Raw genomic sequence first — 23556 nt, 5'->3', positions numbered from 1 at the left:
ATGTTGGAGCCATATGGCTTCACCGTGCTGGTATCGCCTTTTCGCTGGTATAGGTTGTCCCATATTACGTTATGCATGTATGGTTCCACATGGTTCCCCCATATTCCACTACGCTGGTATAGGATGTCCCATAATACGACACGCTTGTATGGTTCCGCCTACCTGTATCGTTCCGCATTAATCCACTATATTCCATCCGCCTATTCGCTTGTATGGAATGTCCCATATTACGGTTACGCTTGTATGAGCCTTTTCCGACATCTTTCCATCATCGAAATTTTCCAACAGGGTAGTGGTATGCGCACTCCGCTGGTGTGACTACCCAGCGATAGGGCACGATCAATCAGGGCCATCGTAGCCGAGCGCCATCCGCGATGACGAGCCCGTTTGAAGTTCCTCCTCCTTTGGCAGCGGCGGCGGCACGGAGTGTACACCACGCTAAGAACTGTCTTCATTACGCACAGGCTCGGCATCCAGACGGTGAATATTTCAACCACCGTGGTGTTATCGCCGCCCGGCTATCGCTGCAACATACTGTTTCGTATCCCTGTGGTCTTCAGGCCCGGCTGCATCAACATTGGACGCGAGATTGACGTCATCGTGAAGAACGAAGAAAAGAGCCTGCGGAGGACGGCTGCGGTCTTTGGCAGCGGCGGCGGCACGGAGTGTACACCACGCTAAGAACTGTCGTCATTACGCACAGGCTCGGCGTCCAGATGGTGAAGATTTCAACCACCGTGGTGTTATCGCCGCCCGGCTATCGCTGCACCAGACTGTTTTGTGTCCCTGTGGTCTTCAGGCCCGGCTGCATCCTCATTGGATGCGAGATTGACGTCATCGTGAAGAACGAAGAAAAGAGCCTGCGGAAGACGGCTGCGGTCTTTGGCAGCGGCGGCGGCACGGAGTTTACACCACGCTAAGAACTGTCTTCATTACGCACAGGTTGGTTCATTTTGCATACTAGTGTGTGCTCCGAACCTTTTACTCCCTTGCTGCTGCCATATTGCTGTTCGCTGTTGGCTTTGATGTACGAACATGACATGCTTAGTGTGTAACGAATCGTTACCAGAAGATAAGTTTGATCTGACTTGTGTAGACTGCAAATACCAGTATCACACTGGTGATTGTTCTGGTGTTACAAAGACGGAATACAGGTCAAAAGGTGCACCCTTCCGCCAGGTCTGGCAGTGTCGAACGTGCGCCACGGCACGGGCAAGGGGGAGTCGACGCGAGAAAGAAATAAACGAAGAGATCGGTGTGGCGAGCATGCTTATTGCAATGAACACAAAACTGGACAGTCTACTAAGCCTCAGGGAGACAGTGGTTGGCATCGAGAGCTCTGTTCAAATGATGTCTAGACAATATGATGATCTAATCGTGCACGTCAAAAGTCAAGACAGAGAAATGAAGGACCTAAAAAAACGCGTAGTTAACATTGAACAAGCTGAAGCGGCTTCTAATACAGAAATGAAGTCACTCAGGACCGAAGTGAAGGAATTGGAGTGGCGCAGCAGACAACTTAACCTCGAGGTACATGGCGTTCCGTATTCAGAAAAGGAAGACCTGCTTGCCAAGCTAAATGAGGTGGCCCAAATTATTGATGTGCGACCACTGACGATGGATGAGGTTACCGCCGTTCACAGACTTAAAGCTAAGCCAGAAAAAGTGCCTGGTATCATTGTAAGATATTTGAGGCAGACTACTCGCAATCAGTGGTTGCACAACAAGAAAAAGCTTGATTGAGACATCAACACCTATTTACTGGAAAATATGACAAAGCAAAACAAAGCAGTACTCTGGACTACAAAATAATGGGCGAAAGAGAAGTCTTATCAGTTTGCTTGGCATGTGGCAGGTGAGCGGGCGGTTCTGATTGAGTCTGCAGATTCTCTGCTTAAACTGCGCTAGATGCCTCGTGAAAGGTTAAAAGAAGGATTCATCTTCTGTAATGCTTTATCATGACAATGTGCTTCCTCGGGACCTGAAACAGCTTCTTGGTGACGAGGACGAGCGTTTTTTTTAAATGTTTTCACGTTAAGGCACAATCTGCTAAAAATAAAGAGCTTAGTTTAGAAGTTCTTTTTGCACAGTTTCAATTTTCATTCGATATAATAATGCTAGCCGAAACATGGTATGCAACGGAAACCGAAGCACTTCAAATGCCATTATACTCCAGTTACGTCTTGAATCGCACATCTCGTCGCGGGGGAGGTGTGTGTTTGCTCGTAAATAAATCAATAAAGTGTGAACCTTGGGCTGAGTATTGCTGTATCACCCAAGACTATGAAGTGCTTTCTGTGAGAACAGGGAATACTGTTATAAGTGTGCTTTATCGACCACCAGATGGCCGCAGTATTTTCTTCTTTCAGTTTTGCGAGCGGTTTTTACAGGTCGTAAATGATAACCATTACGATTTAATTTTGGGTGGGGTCTTCAATATTGAAATGTTGAAAGATAGCGCTTGTAAGCGTGAATTTAATATTTTAATTGAAACAAACGGATGTGTTAGCGTTATTAAATCTCCCACTCGAGTCACAGTGCGTAGTGAAACAATGATCGATCTTTGTATTACGAACGCACAGCCTGATAAGATTACATCCGGAACGCTAGCTTATGATATTAGTGACCACCTTTTAATATTCCTATCCTTAAATACCAAACCAGATAAAGAAGTTAGAAACACAGAAACATTTGTGTTTCAAGACATAACGAACGAGAGATTAAATTCTTTAAAAGCAGATCTCTCTGAAATTAATTGGAGCCCAATATACAACAGTGAGGATGTTAATCTTGCGTATAATACGTTTTTGGGGGAAGGTACAACTATTTACAATCGTCAATTTCCTTTGAAAACATTGAAATTGTCTAAAAAGATCCGCAAGTCATGGATAACACCCGAATTGTTGCAGAAAATTGAGGGAAAAAAAAGCTATACCAGAAGTTCGTTAAAACTAGAGAACCGTCGCAGCTTTTAAGTTTTAAGGTTTATAGAAATCAAATAACAAAAATACTACGGAAAGCTAAGACAGTGTATCACACTAACTCTTTTCAGGCGCAATCTACACGTGCGGATGTTGTTTGGAGAAAAGTAAACTCCGTTTTAAATCGCGTTACAAATCGGCAGCCTGGAAATAGCATTGTCCATAAAGGAATGTACTTGAATGGTAATTCTTTAGCTAACACTTTAATGGCTACTTTGCAGGCTTAGTTAGTGACAATACTACCACAGATGCGTTCCGCAGTTACTTAGAGTATAGAAATAACCATTTTATTTTTCTTGACCCTGTCACAAGTTCTGAGGTTCGCTCCGTTTTTAAGCAATTGAAAAATAGCAGTAGCTGTGACTGTGATAATTTGCAAATTCGACCTATTAAATACATACTTGGCTTAGTAGCACCCTGTCTGTGTCACATTTTTAATCTGTTTTAACAACGGGGTTATTTCCTGAAAAGATGCAGATTACGAAAGTTGCAGTGTTGCATAAAAAGGGTGAGAAAAATATTCTCATCAACTATCAACCTCTTTCTATCCTCCCGGTGTTCTCCAAAGGCCTAGAAAAAAATAATACATACTCGTCTAGTTCAATTTTCTGATAAGCATAACCTGCTGACTCCCTCCCAATTTGGTTTTGGGAAAGGTCGATCGACAGAATTAGCATTACTAGAGCAAAAATAATATATTTTTAAAAAATTCCAAGCCTTTGATTTTATCAACCATAACATCTTACTGAAACAATTTTAGCTTTATGGTGTCCGCGGGTTGCCTTTAGAACTCCTACGTTCCTACTTGCAAGACCGTTGCCAATATGTCTATTGGCCAATTTCCTTCTGACGTTAAACCTATTCACTCAGGCGTCCCACAGGGGAGTATTCTTGGACCGTTTCTTTTTAGTATGTACATAAATGACATTGTAAACATAAGTCCTGCAAATGTTTTCATATATGCCGTCGACAGTAGCCTATTCTTTTCTTCAGATAATAGCGACGATTTTGTCACAATCACCAATGACACTTTGTCCAAACTGAGGGTGTGGGCAAAAGATAACTGCTTAGAAATTAATACTGATACAACTAAAGCTATCATTTTTCGACCCAAAAATAAGTGCGTAAATCTAACGAAAAGCATTGTGCTTGACAATACGCCAAATGAAATTGTCAGTAATTTTAAAGGTGTTGGATTCATATTCTCGGAACATAAGTTGTGGGACAGTCACATTGGCCACTTACTTGCAAAATTATCTACCATCATAGGTCTGACATTCCGTAACGGAAAAACACTCCCAGTCAGTGTGAAGCTTTTAATTTACAATTCATTATTCTATTCACATCTCAGCTACTGCAACCTCGTCTGGGGTAACACCACATTCACAAACTTGCAAAAATTATTTTTACTGCAGAAAAAAAAGGTTAGTATAATATGCAACGTGCCTTATGATTTCTATACCGGCAGTTTGTTTAAGAAGTTTAGCTTATTAAAAATTCATAGCCTTTATGAATATAGATTGATTCTGAGTTTAAAATCAGAAAAAAGGAACCATTATAAATTGTTGTCAACTCTAGCGGCATTGACACCAAATCTGCACGTTCACTTATCTAGACACATGGCGTATTGGAAGGTTGTTTACTGTTCTACTAACTATGGTAGGCAAATGTTGCGACATACCATACCAAAACTGTTAAATTTCCTTCTAGAAAAAGCAATTCGCATTGACTCTATCTCCTTCAAGGCTTTGCGTTCTCTTTATATGTAGCATTGATTTACCTCCCCCACTCAAATGATTCATTAATTTGTTTATGCTATACAGAATGCACTCTTTTTTTAATTTCTGTCTGCAACGACTGTGCTTGCCATCTCTTTAGGTGACTAATAACTGTTTTGTAATCTGGTGGATATACTATACATATATACGTGTGTGTATATATATATGTGTATATATATATACATAATATTTTTTTTCGCTGCAATGCCAATATACGGGGCCGAGGGCTGGTCAAGCCTCCTTTGAGGCTTTTACCCTTTGCTCCACCATGTTCATAAAAATAAACTATTATTATTATGATTATTATAAGTTGTCTCTGATACAGCTCTGCGATAGCATTTAGACGTCATGGATGCTTCCTTGCCACTTGGCGACCACCTCACAATCTGTGAGCATATGCCGGCCACCAAAGGACTACCTACTTGTCCGGCGTTGGTTCCAAGGAGCTCCGCTGCTGGGGACCACCTTAAGTGGAGAAATATGTCTGAGATTCGTGCACGACAGACAATAAATATGTTAGCGCAGTTTCGATTCAAACATATATAGCCACGCCATACCAATTCCTAGCGAAGGTTCATAAACACTGCGATAACGTATCAAGCCACTCGCTATCTTCCAAAATATTTTGGAACATGACGTCCGTCGGGAGTCGACGCTGACATTTTGAGAAAATGTTTGCTTTTCCCACTGTTTTTAAACACGAAACACATCATTTTACAAAGAAAGGATTGCCTCGGAACCGTACCTCGGCCAACTCCGTGATCCTCGGGTTGAAAACCGTCTGAACAATAAGACTACGTACTACGTCTTGCTTTCCGTTCATTCTTGAATGGATGGCGGTGCATTTGTGTCAAACTGAACCGCAAAAATAAGTTATAATTATGCCAAACTTATTGACATTTGCCTTTACGAAACAGCACAGCTAAACGGTGGTGTTATTGATATTATTTCTTACCTGAGCACTTGCATCAGGACATGAGTGTCAAGTCAAGCTCACAGGAAAACAAGCGATCGCAAAACCACCAAACCGAAAACGAAACAGTTGTGGCAGGTTTTCCTGTTGAAGACGTCGATGGCGTAGAAGCAGTCTAAACTCGCTTTAACGAAAGCATTTATTCGGTAAAAATGACTTGTAACCGGTCCGTACCCAGGCAGCACCGAGTTCTGGGCCAAAACTTTGGCTTGCGTCTGGCAGTTTAGGGCATTAAAAAGCCCGAAGAAGCCAAAGTAGTGCCAAACCTGACCTCCCTTGGGAAAAGTCTGGTTATCTTGGCCCTAATTCGCCAAACAAGTGCCAAACCTAGGCTTCGCTGCCGGGTAGTTCGGCTGTCATGTGGCATCTTCGGGCCTAAATCGCCTAACAAATGCCAGATTCAGGCTTACTGCCCGGTAGTTCAGCAGATCTTTGTCATTTTTGGGACAAAATCGCCAAACTAATGCCAAAGTTAGGCTTCACTTTTTGATAGTTCGGCTGTCACCTGGCATATTCGGGCCAAAATCGCCACAGATGTGCCAGAGTTAGGCTTACTACCTGGTAGTTCGGCAGAGCTTTGGCATTTTTGGGCCAAAATCGCCAAACTAATGCCAAAGTCAGGCTTCACTTTTTGACAGCTCGGCTGTCTCCTGGCACATTCGGGCTAAATCGCCACAAATGTGCCAGAGTTAGGCTTACTACCTTGTAGTTCGGTTGACATCTGGCACCTTTGGGCCCAAGTCGCCAAACGAGTGCCCAAGTTAGGCTTCGCTTCCCGATATTTTGCTGTCATCTGGCAGCTACGGGCCAAAGTTGCCAAACAAGTGCCAGAACTAGGCTTACTGCCTTGGAGTACGGCTGATGAGGTATTTGATGTACGCGGGTGGTCTTCATCTTAATTAAATAGGAATCAAGTTTTTTTCGGCTAACAACTTTATCTTATTTTGGGTGTCTCTTGATTTCAGCAGTCCAAAGGTTGGCTGAATGTTTTGACGCGGCTGGAGCAGGCTTTGCAAACGCAAATCGTGCCAGATGTTGTACTCGCGCGTAGGTACACAAGCCCATATCGGGACGCGCCGTGAGACTGGTTCGACATTAAGGCGCGTTCACACCGGCGATGCGATCTAGTCGTGCCATTTAACTTTCATCGCAAAAGCGACCATTGCGGGCAAAAAGTGACGGGATTTCAGCAGTCGCTTGCTGACCCGACTTTTTGCGATGCACTCTAGTCGCGGAGAGGCCGAGCAAACCAACGGCGTTCGGAGCGAGAGTTTTTGAGAAGCGACTCGCCAATGAAGGCGTTGGACTCGCTCATCGAGCACGTCAGATTGACCAACTAATTACTTGTTTTTTTCTTTTTTTTTTTGCGTGGCGATGTAGTTGAATCTCGCGACTGCTTACATCCCCGGTGTGAATCCGCCTTTACAGAAAGGGCTGCCATTGAGCTAACACTGCTCAAAACAAATGTGCGCACGTCTCCACAAGACATATCATTATTAGGCGGCGCATTGCAAAAGCGAGCGTGGCTCTGTGCGTGTCTTGCATTGTGATTGAGCACTGTCAAATCCTAGCGATAACAAAGAGCGGAAACGACCGGGGCTCCGTGGCGCGGTTCCCGCATCACACTTGGAAAATCAAAATGAAATCCCGGAACTTGTACTATTTTAACGTGTAGATACATTGCTGAAGCGCCTCTAGTGTGACTCTGGCCGTAAATAACTGGAAGCCCAGGCCAAACCCTCCCAATGTAGAAAAGTATCTACCTTTCTGGTTTCATAGAGAGCTATGGAAGCCAGAAGGGACGACTCCCAGCCGAGTCAAAGTACCGGCTTGCAAACGCAATCGTGTTGATAATAGCGCAAAGGAGTTTGTATGACTCTCTGGCGGTGTGCAGAAGGAGACACGGAGGTAATATATGCTTTTGCCTAGTCACCTCGCGAACGGTTGGGTATCGGCTGCAGAGATCCATTTCGCGTTGTTTTAGTACGGGATTATATGTTGATTTCTGTGTTCCTAGTTTCACAGACAGGAAGAAATCGCTTTTCTCGTGTGGTGTCACGGCGGGGAGACAGAAATTAGTCAGAGTACCGAAATTCGACGCTTGTGCTCGTTCTATAGCGCTTCTAAAAACCGTGCGATCACGGCTGTGTAACGTCAATATTCTATAAACTGCCGTTACTTGCACTCGTATTGCATGGTGAGGGAACGACTATGACTGGGTAAACAGGAATAGGGAGAATGGGTGCGTGTGGGGGGGGGGGGGTATTTGTTAAAGTTCGAATCAACAAATGGAGCTTCAACGAATGCGATAGCCTTCACTCAACCAGCTAAATGAGTTCTCATACCTTCCAAGTATGCGATTCGTGTTCTGCCAGTGGTACCTCAGTTAGATTAAAAAGCAAAATCCACGTCGAAAAAAAAAAAAAAAAAAAGTTTACGGTGATTTGAGTTACTCCCACGCCGAATCAGGTTTCACGTAAGCGTAATTTTGGGTTCGATGCACGACGAGGGGTCTTCAATTATAAAAATATTTTGATTACGATTATTTGCAGCGCTAAAAAATTGAGAGCCAAGCAGTGAAGCTAACGGTGTTCTTATAAATATTATATACATTTTATTTTACACTCTTTGAATACGCTGCCGTCGTTACGTCCTTGAATTATTGGCTAGCTTGTGGCGGGCAGGGAAGTCTTGCAGGACCATATGATAGGACCTACACATGGAGGTAACCGTCTCGAATCTCGTCATGGAATATGTTGAGGAAAGGTAATAGAGAGTTTTAGGGAACTGTTTCTGCACATCCGATACGGTAAGATGAACCTTCCGATGCGCACTACGCATGCGCGACCACAGAGAACCTCCATATGCACAGTGCGTACCGGAGGGCCCATCGTACCATATCGGATGTGCAAGAACGGTTCCCTAAAACTCTCTAGTGTCTGGCATTGATTTCCCCGTGAAGTTCTACCGTCGTTATGTCGATGACACATTTGTAATAGTTAACAGAGAGAACGTAACCGATTTTCACCGCAGTTTGAATAGTGTCCACCCCTCAATTCAGTTCACCTGCGAACATGAAACCGACAGTACCTTGCCGTATCATATATATTGTAAACCATGTGACAGACAAAACTTTCTTGACTACCACTCTCATCACCCTACTCATCACAAAAGCTCAGTTGTAAGATCGTTACTTCATCATTCAGAAACAGTCCCATCTAACTCAACACTTAGCAATCAAGAACTTAGCCATGTGCGGGAGGCTTTGAAGAAACGTAACTACCCCGACCGATTTATCAATCGCGTTAAGAAACAAATGTCCCGTCGACGTCCGGATCGAGCCGAACGAACACGTGACGTCGTGTGCATCCTGTACGTTAAGGGGGTTTTGGAGGCATTGGGACGCGCCCTCAGGCCGTTGGGGGTACTACAGAACAATTGCCAATGTTACCTCCAAGCCAAAAGACCCGACCCCGCCAAAGGCAGAAAGGGGCGTGATCTACCAGGTGCAGTGCAAGGAATGTGACGCTTCCTACATTGGAGAGACGGGACGAAAAAGAAAAACAAGACTAAAAGAACACGCACGGGATGTCGCCAATTCCAGGAATGCCACCCGCTTCAAGACCGAACTCGTCGACCACGCATGGACGTCAGGACACCAATTTGACTTTGACAAGGCATCGACCTTGGCGAGGGATAAAAGGTGGGGACCGAGGAAGCTGCTGGAATCTTGGTTCATCCAGAAAGACAAACCATAGAGTAATATAGTAGAACGTAAAGAGTGGCCACTCCAATAGACCCAAGCGGCCCCCTCAACTACCAGCGCTCCTAGCGGCCGCCGTGAAATGTTTTTCGACTTCCTGTTTGGATGCTTTCGGTTTCGTTTTTCAACATGGATAGTCACAGAATACTATTAGTCAAATGGATGGATAACTAATATTAGTGCTCCCAACTGTATTGTGCGGTAGCTTGCGCCACCTAGGCTGTCGGGACTAACTACAATTTTAACGCCAGAATTACCGTGTTGGTAAGAGATAATGAAACTTCAGGAAGAAAACGAGAAGGACGGACTGCCTGTCCCACAAACTTCCAACTATGGTTGCCCGTCCTTCTCGTTTTCTTCCTCAAGTTTAATTCCAATTTTAATTTTAGTTATGGTTGCTAATTTAGAATTTACTTGGGCGTTTGAACTGTGTATTCAACAACTCAAAAGCATGGTTAAATGCATTTACAATTTCAGGACAGACAGGTAACGAGGTAACCCTGTACAATCCCAATATAAAATATAAAACTATGTCACGGAACAGGAAAAACAGGACAGCCAACAGAAGGCAGCAATTAACGAATATTAAAATTTTTATTTTGGCCACGAAGATAACCATAAAAAAATAGCTACTTTACATAAAAATAAACAAAAGACCGTTTAAATTATTTTTGCACTTGATTGTTTCAGGACGTGTTACAAAGAATATTTTTCAGAAAAACCTCATCAGCCTTTTTGTACAGGTTTGAGGGAGGAAACATCTAAAAGTTCACAACTGACACCAAAGCCGGGTGACCCAATACGAAGATCCATACCCATAAAGAAACATTCAACACGAACACAGTAGAAAAAAAAACACACATCAAGTGGTTCTGCAGTCGCTAGTAAAGACTGGTCGACTGGTGGCCTGCAACCTGGTCATTACAAATTACACCTGGAAATGCTCGGCGTGCAGTGTGCACCGTTCTGTTAAGTACCATATTTTACGGACTATAGTCCACACACAGGGTAGTGGTATAGTCTTCAGAGTCCACACAAATTTCTTTGTGTGCCCACACAAATTTCTTTGTGTGCCCACACAAATTTCTTTGTGTGCCCACACAAACATATTCTCCTAAGTAGCTCGCCGTGTAAAATGCCTGCCTTGTTAGCGCACAAAAACTTCTAGTATCAATTATTAGGGCACAAAAAGACTCTTAGCATAACAAATCATTATTTAACAATCTGTTATCCACCAATTCCGTCGAATCTATGATAAGGAACTACCTTGCAAAAACAAATCTTGTATATTCCACACCTGCAGATTGCCCCCACAACATAAAATTGCAATTCAAAACATGACTAGCCCGCGGCTCTTGTCCAAACAATGTCTCTTCTTGCCTATGTACAAGCTGCACATCAAACTAAAGCAGCAATCGTGAACAGGACCAGGAAAGGCCCAATGACTCATATGTAAAAAATGTAACCTGTAACTCATATGTAATAAAATGCAAAAATAATGCTAAACGCATGTTTAAATTTATGCCACCCTTTAAACTTCACCAGTTGTGCCCCAGAGACGCAAGTTTGGAGCCTAACTCTGTCTGAATTCCGGTTAATAAAGCGTATATGCCAGCCGAAAAGTACTCTGCAAAACATATTTAAAAACTTTGTATGGCACTCCTTAGTGCAAAACATAAAACTGCTAACGTCCACGAGTTTGGCATACAAAACACCACAGACATTACAAAGATGCGCCACTCTTTCAATGACAGAAAGGAAGTGCAACTCAAGCTGCTGGATGTATCTGAAGGCAGCTTCCGATGGCACGGTCAGGTTTTCAAAAAGCTTGCCCGGGATGTGGTACGCTTTAAGCATGGTAAAATACTGATGAGGACCGTACAGGGTGTCATGCTCATTCTTCAGCGATTCTGAACATGAACAACCTGGCGCAGTCTTCTCAGCAAAACGTTTTATCAAAAATCCCGCGACATAGTATGTTGCAGATCCACCAATGATGTGCGAGTCACCATGTGCTGGCAGTTCCGCAATGTTGTCTAGCGGAGGAAAGTTATTAGGCGGTACACAATCTACAATGTCTGCAAGCGATTCACTTTGAAGCGAAAATGGCGACAACTCCTCAAGGAGCCCAGACCCGTCGTCTTCGACATTACCTTTTTCTGAAAGCTTGAAAAGCTTCTCAATACCAATGTGCTTCAGCCTAGAAGTGAACTGAGACACATTGAGATTTGTATTGCAGCCTTGCTTCTGCCTAATACGCCCAAACATGTTTTTAAGCTGATCTTGCTGAAGGCGCCGGGTCAGCAGAAACTGGAAGTCACAGTTATGAGAAACATCGTCCCAGAGCAGCAGAATGGCTTTAATAGTGACTTGCCAGCCTATGATGGTTTGTGGCTGGCGTCTCCCCTCAAACCTCCACGCTGCAATCTAAGAAAGCTGCTTCTAAAGGAACTCAACTAACTCCGAATTTCCCTTCCGAATTTCATGTCGCAACTTTTGCTTTTTTTTTTTTCACCTCGAACTGTCTAAACAGTCAAAAACTTAGTCCATCTGATCGAAAAAGTATGCCGTAGACACGGCTGCCTCTGGAAGTTATTTTGCGTACACAAGAGACAACAGTGCGACGCATACCGAGGCGCTCAGAACCTGTGTAACCCGTTTGACTTTCATGTTATTTAAAGGGTTTTGGTAAATGTGCCGGTCAGTCAGCTTTGGTGCCAATCGCAGCCGCATCTCATGTGTTGAATGGTATAACTGTACTATGTACGACTAATCCACAACTTCATTTTCGATGTGAAGCCTGTGCGCTTGCACATTGTTGCGAGTTGTTTTTATCAGGTCTGGAACGTCGAAAATGAAGTAGACACGCTCATTTTTTACAGTAAAATATGGCTGACTGACCGACACACCTAACTGATTTGCCAAACTGACGTTGGAGGCCCCTTGATCGCATGTGACAGCCTTTACGGTAATTCTGATGTCCTTTAGCTGTTCGATCAGGGATGTCCGCAAGTTACCAAGTACGGTTGATGGCGTCGATGTATGCCCAATAGTGTAGGCGACAGGCTGAACCCACCTCTTAGAAATACCAGAGAGTAGGACAACCAAGGCTCGGTCTGCGATTGTGGAAGTGCGTTCGAGGCCATCGTCCGTAAATCCTTGAACGACATCCTGAGTTACATCATAGGCCAAGCACTTTTTTAGGAGCATCTTGTAAAAGACGAGGGTACAGACTCGGTCCCGTTCATTCCACGACTGCGTCTTGGTCGAGATAGACGAAATAATTCCTGGAATAATTCCGGGTGTCATTTTGATATTACACAGCCACCTTCTCAGGGAGCGCCGAGAAGGGAGAGTGAAATGTGCGGACAAAAATCGGTACGCTTGCGGCCCACAAAAACTTAAGTGCAAGGCAAACTTTTTTAGCCACAGCGGTAATCTTTTTCCCCTGCCCTTGGACCTCAGTTTCACATGACTTGACACCAACTGGAATACCTCCTCAGTGACATGAGGGCGAATCATGGCGAGGGCTTCCGTAGCTATCTGAGGCACCTTCTGCTCTTGCTTTGGCAGTCTTGTGGCGGCCTTCCTGTAGCGCGAGACCTTGGCTTGAAGACGCTTCACGACGTCCTTAGGCCTCACTGCTGACTTGAGGAAACTGGGCGTGGAAGCGCGTGAAATAGCTAGAACCAAGAAACAGAATATTTGCCAGCTGACAAACAATATATGTGGCCATAGAGTCGAGCTTGTACACTCAACTCTGCATTATATTTATATACTGTGAAATATCAACACCACCTTATATTTTTTTAGTCTTAAACTTTTACTTCATTAATGCCTGTTAACTAAAGATATCCAGAAGCAACACCAACTTTCTATTTGCACAGAAGAATCTTCCTGATGAAAAGCGTAGAGGAATCCATATAAGCAAAGAAAATTAGACACTTACAGGCCTCGCCTGATTCAGAGCTGGCAGAGGAGAATGGTGTCACTGGGCTAAGGTCTGAAGGTGCGCCGTACGAGGCACTGGCCTGCACGAGATCTGCAAGAAGTTGGTTATAAGAAACAAGCTTTTGCTTCAAACAGAGTCGCTTCCTCACCGTGAGCTGCCCTGGACAGGGTGACCGGCTGACTGTCCGAAGGCGTGCCGTGCGAGGTGCTGGCCTCCGCGAGATCTGCAAGAAGTTGGTTATCAGAAACAAGTTGTTGCTTCAAATAGATTCGCTTCCTCACCGTGAGGTGCCCTGGACAGGGTCCGAAGGTGTGCCGTACGACCTGCTGGCCTCCACGAGATCTGCAAGAATCTGGTTATCAGAAACAAGTTGTTGCTTCAAACAGAGTCGCTTCCTCACCGTGAGCTGCCCTGGACAGGGTGACCGGCTGACTGTCCGAAGGCGTGCCGTGCGAGGTGCTGGCCTCCGCGAGATCTGCAAGAAGTTGGTTATCAGAAACAAGTTGTTGCTTCAAATAGCTTCGCTTCCTCACCGTGAGGTGCCCTGGACAGGGTCCGAAGGTGTGCCGTATGACCTGCTGGCCTCCACGAGATCTGCAAGAATCTGGTTATAAGAAACAAGTTTTTGCTTCAAACAGAGTCGCTTCCTCACCGTGAGCTGCCCTGGACAGGGTGACCGGCTGACTGTCCGAAGGCGTGCCGTGCGAGGTGCTGGCCTCCGCGAGATCTGCAAGAAGTTGGTTATCAGAAACAATTTGTTGCTTCAAATAGATTCGCTTCCTCACCGTGAGGTGCCCTGGACAGGGTCCGAAGGTGTGCCGTACGACCTGCTGGCCTCCACGAGATCTGCAAGAATCTGGTTATAAGAAACAAGTTTTCGCTTCAAACAGAGTCGCTTCCTCACCGTGAGCTGCCCTGGACAGGGTGACTGGCTGACTGTCCGAAGGCGTGCCGTGCGAGGTGCTGGCCTCCGCGAGATCTGCAAGAAGTTGCTTATCAGAAGCAAGTTGTTGCTTCAAATAGATTCGCTTCCTCACCGTGAGGTGCCCTGGACAGGGTCCGAAGGTGTGCCGTACGACCTGCTGGCCTCCACGAGATCTGCAAGAATCTGGTTATCAGAAACAAGTTGTTGCTTCAAACAGAGTCGCTTCCTCACCGTGAGCTGCCCTGGACAGGGTGACCGGCTGACTGTCCGAAGGCGTGCCGTGCGAGGTGCTGGCCTCCGCGAGATCTGCAAGAAGTTGGTTATCAGAAAGAATTTGTTGCTTCAAATAGATTCGCTTCCTCACCGTGAGGTGCCCTGGACAGGGTCCGAAGGTGTGCCGTACGACCTGCTGGCCTCCACGAGATCTGCAAGAATCTGGTTATCAGAAACAAGTTGTTGCTTCAAACAGAGTCGCTTCCTCACCGTGAGCTGCCCTGGACAGGGTCCGAAGGTGTGCCGTACGACCTGCTGGCCTCCACGAGATCTGCAAGAATCTGGTTATCAGAAACAAGTTGTTGCTTCAAACAGAGTCGCTTCCTCACCGTGAGCTGCCCTGGACAGGGTGACCGGCTGACTGTCCGAAGGCGTGCCGTGCGAGGTGCTGGCCTCCGCGAGATCTGCAAGAAGTTGGTTATCAGAAACAAGTTGTTGCTTCAAATAGATTCGCTTCCTCACCGTGAGGTGCCCTGGACAGGGTCCGAAGGTGTGCCGTACGACCTGCTGGCCTCCACGAGATCTGCAAGAATCTGGTTATAAGAAACAAGTTTTTGCTTCAAACAGAGTCGCTTCCTCACCGTGAGCTGCCCTGGACAGGGTGACCGGCTGACTGTCCGAAGGCGTGCCGTGCGAGGTGCTGGCCTCCGCGAGATCTGCAAGAAGTTGGTTATCAGAAACAATTTGTTGCTTCAAATAGATTCGCTTCCTCACCGTGAGGTGCCCTGGACAGGGTCCGAAGGTGTGCCGTACGACCTGCTGGCCTCCACGAGATCTGCAAGAATCTGGTTATCAGAAACAAGTTGTTGCTTCAAACAGAGTCGCTTCCTCACCGTGAGGTGCCCTGGACAGGGTCCGAAGGTGTGCCGTACGACCTGCTGGCCTCCACGAGATCTGCAAGAATCTGGTTATCAGAAACAAGTTGTTGCTTCAAACAGAGTCGCTTCCTCACCGTGAGCTGCCCTGGACAGGGTGACCGGCTGACTGTCCGAAGGCGTGCCGTGCGAGGTGCTGGCCTCCGCGAGATCTGCAAGAAGTTGGTTATCAGAAACAAGTTGTTGCTTCAAATAGATTCGCTTCCTCACCGTGAGGTGCCCTGGACAGGGTCCGAAGGTGTGCCGTACGACCTGCTGGCCTCCACGAGATCTGCAAGAATCTGGTTATAAGAAACAAGTTTTTGCTTCAAACAGAGTCGCTTCCTCACCGTGAGCTGCCCTGGACAGGGTGACCGGCTGACTGTCCGAAGGCGTGCCGTGCGAGGTGCTGGCCTCCGCGAGATCTGCAAGAAGTTGGTTATCAGAAACAATTTGTTGCTTCAAATAGATTCGCTTCCTCACCGTGAGGTGCCCTGGACAGGGTCCGAAGGTGTGCCGTACGACCTGCTGGCCTCCACGAAATCTGCAAGAATCTGGTTATCAGAAACAAGTTGTTGCTTCAAACAGAGTCGCTTCCACACCAGGAGCTGCCCTGGACAGGGTGACCAGCTGGCTGTACGAAGGCGTGCCGTGCCAGGTGCTGGCCTCCGCGAGATCTGCATGAAGTTTGTTATCAGAAACAAGTTGTTGCTTCAGAGTTGTTTCCTCACCATGAGCTGCCCTGGACAGGGTGACCGGCTGGCTGTCCGAAGGCGCGCTGTGCGAGGTGCTGGCCTCCACGAGGTCTGCAAAAATTTGGCTATTAGAAACAAGATGAAGTCACCTGCAATTAACAAAATGTTGGACACGACAGCAACAGGGTTGGGGGTGTAACACAGCAGTCAACACGTTTTGGACATTGAAGCAAAACATTTCTAGATTATGGGAAGGTTCGGAGCTAATGAAGCTCCAAACCAATGATACTGAGACTAAGTGAACATACGCTATTGTGATGCAGATGCGCAAACATGACAGCATCGCCTAAACGTGACCATACCACTGATTCTAGATAGAAATAAAAGTAATGTCAAAGCTTACGAAGCAGTAAAAGTAGAGCTACAATTAAATCAAGTTTTTCTACTTGTATATTTTGCATACATCGGGATGTGAATAAAGCATTACCACGACATATCACAGACTGCCAGTGTTCTAGTGGACGAACACTGGACACTGCTGTTTTTGTGAGCCTCGTTCGTCCAGGGTTCATGAAGTCGTGTACAGTGAAGTGGTCGCTGCACACGTAGTCGCTCGCATATAGGCGCGCCGCCGGTTTGTCCATGAGGTCATGTCTCTTGGCGTACTCGACCCACGCTTTAGACCCGTGACCTGTAGTACAGGTATACAAATGCCTGAAGATGACTTGGATATTAAAGTGCCAGAGGCGGTTGATACATAGGTCATCGCTGTTTAACAGGAATGCCTCTGTTCCTTCATCACAGATATATAATTTTATTTGTTCCGTCAAAGTTACAGGATGTCACAAAAAGAACAGAAATTTTCAATGACAACTATTTTTGTTCTTGATATATTCAGTGAAGTGTTACGTCTGTGCTGATGTGAAGGAAAACACACAGTAGTGTCCTATACATTAGTTTCTCATAAGTCCAGGCTATGTGTGAGATTACGAAGGACAGTTTTAAGAAAAATGAAATACATAACAATTCTACGGCTGGTAAGTGACTGTATTACTTAACCACCTTAGTGTAGTTTGAGCAAAGGTTCTGGGAGTACTCCAGAGCTCTGGTCCTTCGTCTCGCCTGCACTGTTTTTAATCATCACTATGCAAAAGAACTCGCCCAAGTTTTTCCCTTACTACAGCTTTGAAACCAGTTTTGAAAAACAAACTTTCTGTTTTTTCGCTTTGACAGCTGAACAGTCATCCAGTAAGTTTTTAAAACAAAGACAGATGGAAACCATGGCTACTTGCTGTCCCGCGGAACCCGGAAAAACTTTGTTCCCGGTTACTTGCTCGTTCTTCCGTTGTCACCGCACCACGCTACGCAGCAGTAGCTACCGTAGCTGGGCATTTCGACGGGATGCGCTGCGGAAGAAAATTTACAGAATTGGCGCCGTGAGATCCCGATATGCCTGCGAAAAGGGAGCTGGTCATGACACAATAAACTGTACTAATATACAAAACACGAGGTCAAGTTCGTAATCTATAAATCACGAGGTAACCACGGTGCACGAACAGGGCCCTTAAATAAAAAGTTGAATTGCATGTTAGTATAGACCAACTCGGACGACGTGAAACCAATGCTTCGGCGCCTTGTGATACTATGGTTCCCTAAGGTCTCCAGCATACACCAGCGCGCAGGGTGCATCGAATTCCGCAGATGATCGGATGCCTTGCTCACCTGTGATTTAAATTCCCTGAGCTGGCTCTTCTCGACCAGATCAAATTAAAAACATGGTGCTGCGGCATGTACTTTCAACATGAACAAGAAGGAAACCTCACGCAAAGAGCGAAAAACCCGTGCGAGTAGGTGAAACCACACCACATTGAGCGAAGTGTCTCAGGACCTCTCTTTGGCGGCACCGACTCCCGGCCCCCGCAGAAACTGTGTGCTCCATCTCACCGCAAGTGCCAGGAAAGAAACAACTACTAGAGAGAGAGCTCGACGTTTTAAATGAGCATGTAATGCACGCGCGATTGAGAAGTGAAAGCTGGAATCAGCGTCGCTGAAGACAACGCGTACGTGTTTGCAGCGTCAGACGCTTCTGCCCTGCTGCATTTCACGCTATGTTAAGGGCCGCCCACACTAGTGAGAAAACGCGCCCGGCGCGCCGATAAATCGGTTAAGCGAGAAGATAAAGGGCGTGTCTCTGCACGCGCTCCTGGCGCTGACTGTGCTTCGGCGACATTTTGTTACTTGCCGCGATCGGCGTGCCACGCGCGTTTTCTCGCTAGTGTGGGTGGCCCTTTACAGAGAAAAGCGGCAAGCCCGAAAGACGCCGACGCCCAACAGATCCGTGAAACACTCCTCAAGTGGTTGCGTAATAGTGTTTTGAAATGGCTCACCATTTCCTTGAAGCGAACACCGAGAAATCCACGTGACGACAGGAACAGCGGGAGACCGCCCGAGCCGCCGAGCCCAACACCCAGGCTACCGTTATGGCGGCGTTTTGCCCAAGCGGAAGTCGCAATTATTGGAATATTTTTCTCTAACCTTCGAAGCTACTAATAATTTTAAAATCTTTTAAATTAAGATAGAACAATTTATGAACGCTGAAAATATAACAAATATTTAAATAATTCGGCACCTTGGCGCCAGCTGGCGGCTGCCGTGAAACCTACTTCCTGGGCCGCGATAGGGTTCAAGTGGCCACTCTTTACGTTCCACTATATTACTCTATGGACAAACGCGGAAGTGATTCATCGCTGGTAAACAAGAACCGCGGCCCCCTGCCCGACGTGTGCACAAACTTTATGCCTAAATAGCCGAACTTTTTTGTGCGACTCTCACTCGCTCTGTGCTCTACTGAAGATGCCTCCGGCATGGGAGGCGAAACGTTTAATTAAATTGTTACTTTTGTGATGTCAAGCCGTTTTTGTTATTGCGTTTATCATGTCTTCGCCCGGCTTCCGGAGTATTTTTGCGCTTCTAATTTCACCGGCACGACAGCCATGGGAAGCCACTGCGAGCGATTGGGGAGAGAAATAATTGAGGCCTATCGAATGGCGACAAGCCCGCAAAACATAGGCACCCCTTCCATTTCGCTCTCAAGAACGGAGATTATCTTTCTGGCGGCCCTTAATGGAAGCCGAACGCTGACAAACTAGGCAAGGCGACAAGGTCACCGGCAGAAGCGGCATTTCCTTTTGTGCGTTGTTGATGCCCCTTCGACCTCGCCTTTTGCAAATCCTCCTCACCTGCTTTTGTGTGGCTGTCAGCGAGCGCGACAGCCGCTTTAAGCAAATCAAAAGCGTGGAGCAAAATGCGTGACCCAGCGTGGCCTCTCTACGTAGGACGCGTAGGACAAAAACGTTTGGACGAAAATTTGTCACGTGACTTTCTCTGTCATGCTGATGGGATCTCTGGGGCTGTCGTTTTCGCCGTTTGCCTAGTTATAGAAATAAGCGGGCCAAGTAGGTCCGGTTCTCGAACTGCGCTTTTCAGTGTTCTGTTGCTTTCGTACGTTGCAGACGCGGCCGTGAGACAGTCGGAATACGTCCATGCCAATTTTTCGTAAAAGCCATTTTTTTCACCGGAGTTTGTGGAATACTTGTGATGTGTTTGTTGGACACGCTTCGACAAAAACTGCTCTCCGCCGACGACGAGACGTCAGTTGAATGTGCGCAACCTTTTTCCTCGAATGTGTCTGTGGGGTGCCTGAGTTGGATTATGCATCTATCAAGGATTACATGATATTGCTCTTTTACTAGTAAGTGCACTGCGAGCATGATTCTGATAGTCGTCCTGCTTTCCTCTCAATCTCCGCGGTTTTTCTGTGATGAGTTTTGCTTGGCATGAGGACAGTGTTAATTGTATTTTAGAATTTGCTTTTCGTTTTACAGAAAAGTGTGACCTTTGTAAATATGTGTAGAGTACACTGTGTGTAATCATATTTGTTTAATAAACTTCTAGGAGCGATGGAAAAAATCTGTTTGTCTGTATAAGTGATTGGATATGCAACAAATGACATGCAACGTACACATACTTGCACGACGTTCGGCCAATACGGAGCAGAGGCAATCATAGAGTTTTTGCACAATATTGCGCGAACGATAGGCTGGGGCGAAAGAGCTCTACGGCAATACTTGCCGGGTATCAAACGGTAATGCAAAACTGGACATTTCAGCGATATTGGAACCGACTTTCGGCCGGCACTGGCACGATGCTGCAAAATATTGCCGTGCTGCTTGGGAACGGAGGTGATGACATCTTATCATCGTGTTTACAGCATTTATTTAATTTATTTCTCTTCTGGAACGCGTAAAAGAGTACTTCTGTGACACACCAGAGATATTCGAAACTTGGGCTGGCCTCCCGGCTTTCTTTGCCACTTTTGGCACTTATTTGGCACTTCAGTGAGTAGCCAGAGAAGAGCCAAACTTCGGCATGCCCCGAATCGACAAATTAAGATTAACTGCGGCAGTTATGGCACAAGTCTGGCACTTACTTCGGCACAACGGTGGCGGACCAGAGAAAAAGCCAAACTCGGCGAGCCCGAAATACTGAAATTATGCGTTGTTTTGGTAGTTATGGCTCAAGTATGGCATACTTCGGCACTCCTGTGGCGTACCAGAGAAACGCCAAATTTTGGCGTGTCCGAAATATCCAAATTAGGCGTTGCTCTGGCAGTTATGGCTGAATTATGGCACCAACTTTGGCGCTCCTCTGGCGGACCAGAGAAACGCCAAACTTTGGCATGTCCAAAATACCCAAATTGGGCGTTGCTCTGGCAGTTATAGCTCTAGTATGGCACTACTTCGGCAATCCTGGGGCGGACCCAAGAAAAGCCAAACTTTGGCACGTCCCAAATACCAAAATTAGGCGTTGCTCTGGCAGCTATGGCTGAAGTATGGCACCAACTTTGGCGCTCCTCTGGCGGACCAGAGAAACGCCAAACCTTGGCATCCCCCGAATTCCAAGGTTAGGATTTACTATGGCAGTTATGGCTCAAGTATGGCACCAACTTTGGCACTCCTGTGGCTTACCAGAGAAGCGCCAAACTTTGGCATGCCCTAGGATCGCCCAACTAAGGCTATAGTTAGGCACCGTACTTTGGCACTGATGAGTGTCATGGTGCAAAAACCTAACTGCGCCAAAGTTGGGCCCTTATGTTTGCCAGACCTTTGCCCAAGTTGGGCATTCTTCTGGCGTGCTACCTGGGTACTGGCTGTGGTAGCCACGCCCGACATTTTGTTTTCTCGTGTGGTCTCATCTTGGGTCTCAGCTGAGACCCAGCGTAACACGCCGGTTGAGCCGCTTGCTCGAAACGAAATCGGAACCGTCTCAGCCAAGTCAGGACTTGAGTCCGGTACCTACAACGAAGTGAGCGGTGCCTCGAGAGGGAATCTAGGGAAAACGGAGAAAAACGAAGAATCCGGACGTGGATGTGACACGGGGTCGTCTGCTTCTGCTACGCCGCGGTCGTTTTGGGCAGGGACAAACGACGACAATTTCATAACTGCGTCGTGTTTTTCGTGAAAACCATGGTTACACGTGAAAAGCGACAGCAAGCCGCGGTTCTGGACGTTTTCTGTCACCATCGTCGACGTTGAGCGAGTACGCCGAATAAAAGTGTTCACGGAAATGTCCGTTCGTGCTGATGCATTTTCTAAGAAAAAGGAACAGCACTGTACGTTTCTTCAAAGGTAAAGACGATGGTAATTTTGTGCAAAGATTAAAAGTTTCAATTGGTGTGCGAAATAGAGAAACGAAAATCGTAATTCGGGAGAAATTTAACAAGATTACAAAAGTTGCTAAAAAGAAAGCACGTCATCCATACCATAGAGGTCATACATAGTATCCGTACTGAACTTGCGGTACCAACCGATGCTACGCACGAGACAAAAAGTAAACAAAAAAAAGTTGCAGAACGTAGAAGGTTTTAGCTGCAGAGTTCACGGTTTCCACCAGGGCGAGTTTATTATACATGACTTTACTTCACATAAAAATGAAGCACACATTCTATGTGCTCAATCAATTTTTTTTCACTTCTTATTTTCCTGGCTAAATTATAGTAGTAGTCAAGAGCTCTGAATTTGAACATTTTAATACAGTCAAGAACACCTTTCATAAGCCTATGGAATGTTGTTCACTTCTAATTTTCCTGGCTAAATATAGAAGTTGTCAAGAGTTCGGGATTGAAAACTTTTATTACAAACAAATCAAAACAATGAATGCACTTGCTGCAATCAGACAAACATGACCCAAGAAAATGTAAAAAGAGCCGTCTTCCACAGGCACAGGACCAGTGAGCTGTCATGTTACTGCTGTTTCTACAAAGATACTAGAATGCGGTATGCGCCATTTAAAGCAGACAAGTCTAGCCTTTTGAGGTTGACATGATTGAGGGTTCAACTAGCAAAGCTAACATTGATTTCATATCTGCATCTTGGGTATGCAAATACTAAATACTGGGCCCACTCTTGGAAACATTCCGGCAAGTTCTCTCCAAAGCAAGAAGGATCTGTGCACATTCAAGAACACTGAAACTTTGAGCCATGTCATTTCAGTTAAAAGTCAAGGTCAGTATTCCAATGAAAGAACACTGCACTTATCGATAGCAAATTAATCTTGTACACAGCTCAAATGCTAGAAGGTACATTTTAAAAAGGAGTTAAATAATGTAAACAATAAAAAGGTTATTGTGTTTCCATTGCACCATCACCACAAAATACACAGGCTAGAAGCTTATGAAGTAAAGCCCAAACATGGCAAGCAGTAACATGAATTTGATATTTTATGCTGAAACCTCTACATCTCTGTAGGTCCAAAGGCGACAAACACAACACTTGGACCTCATTTCCTTTGGGACCCATTTTCTTTGGGTCCATTGTATTGAGATTCCAAATCAAACGAATGCACACACTAAGCTGAGAGTCTGTTACATAAATATGTATGTGCAGGTGCTTTTACATCTAGCTCATTTTACAGGTAGTATTCACTAGCGGCCATAGCTGAGCTTGCAGCTGCAGAGCAGATATACTGACGGCAAGCTTCCACAACAGCTGCAACATGCACACTGCCCACATGAAGAATGTCTTTTAGAGTGCAGCTCTTAGGCGCGCGTCTCCGGAGTGAGCGGCGTCGGTAATGGCGTAACTGCGCGTTACATTGGGACGTTTCCCCATAATGAAATCACATGTGACGTCACTGGGGTCCCGCGAGACGTCACAAATGTCACTCGTGAAGGTCACGAGGGAGGAGGGAGGATGGAGGGGAGGGTACAGAGGAGGAAGAGGGGCATACCTGTTGGTAGTGTAATGGACCGCTATCAGATGGCGACACGAATCCAGCGCTACTGTCGTGCAGCCGTTCCCCTTT

General features: G+C 45.9%; 1 long non-coding RNA gene across 2 annotated transcripts; it reads right to left on the bottom strand.

Moving 5' to 3' along the window:
* Positions 1 to 15764: 15764 nt before the first annotated feature.
* Positions 15765 to 16268, bottom strand: LOC120846680. 2 transcript variants are annotated; one of them, XR_005717093.1, is made up of 3 exons: positions 16231 to 16268; positions 16102 to 16176; positions 15765 to 15791 (listed from the first exon to the last, which is right to left on the bottom strand). It is a non-coding gene; the product is annotated as an uncharacterized LOC120846680 (long non-coding RNA). The 2 variants fall into 2 exon arrangements; XR_005717092.1 differs by lacking the exon at positions 15765 to 15791 and adding an exon at positions 15892 to 15924.
* Between the last annotated feature and the right edge of the window lie 7288 nt (positions 16269 to 23556).

The sequence above is a fragment of the Ixodes scapularis genome, unplaced genomic scaffold (genome assembly GCF_016920785.2).
Source record: "Ixodes scapularis isolate PalLabHiFi unplaced genomic scaffold, ASM1692078v2 PGA_scaffold8__174_contigs__length_109621045, whole genome shotgun sequence".
Classification (NCBI taxonomy): domain Eukaryota; kingdom Metazoa; phylum Arthropoda; class Arachnida; order Ixodida; family Ixodidae; genus Ixodes; species Ixodes scapularis.
The sequence above is the reverse complement of the archived record's forward strand: the minus strand, read 5'-3'. Positions and strand labels throughout refer to the sequence as shown.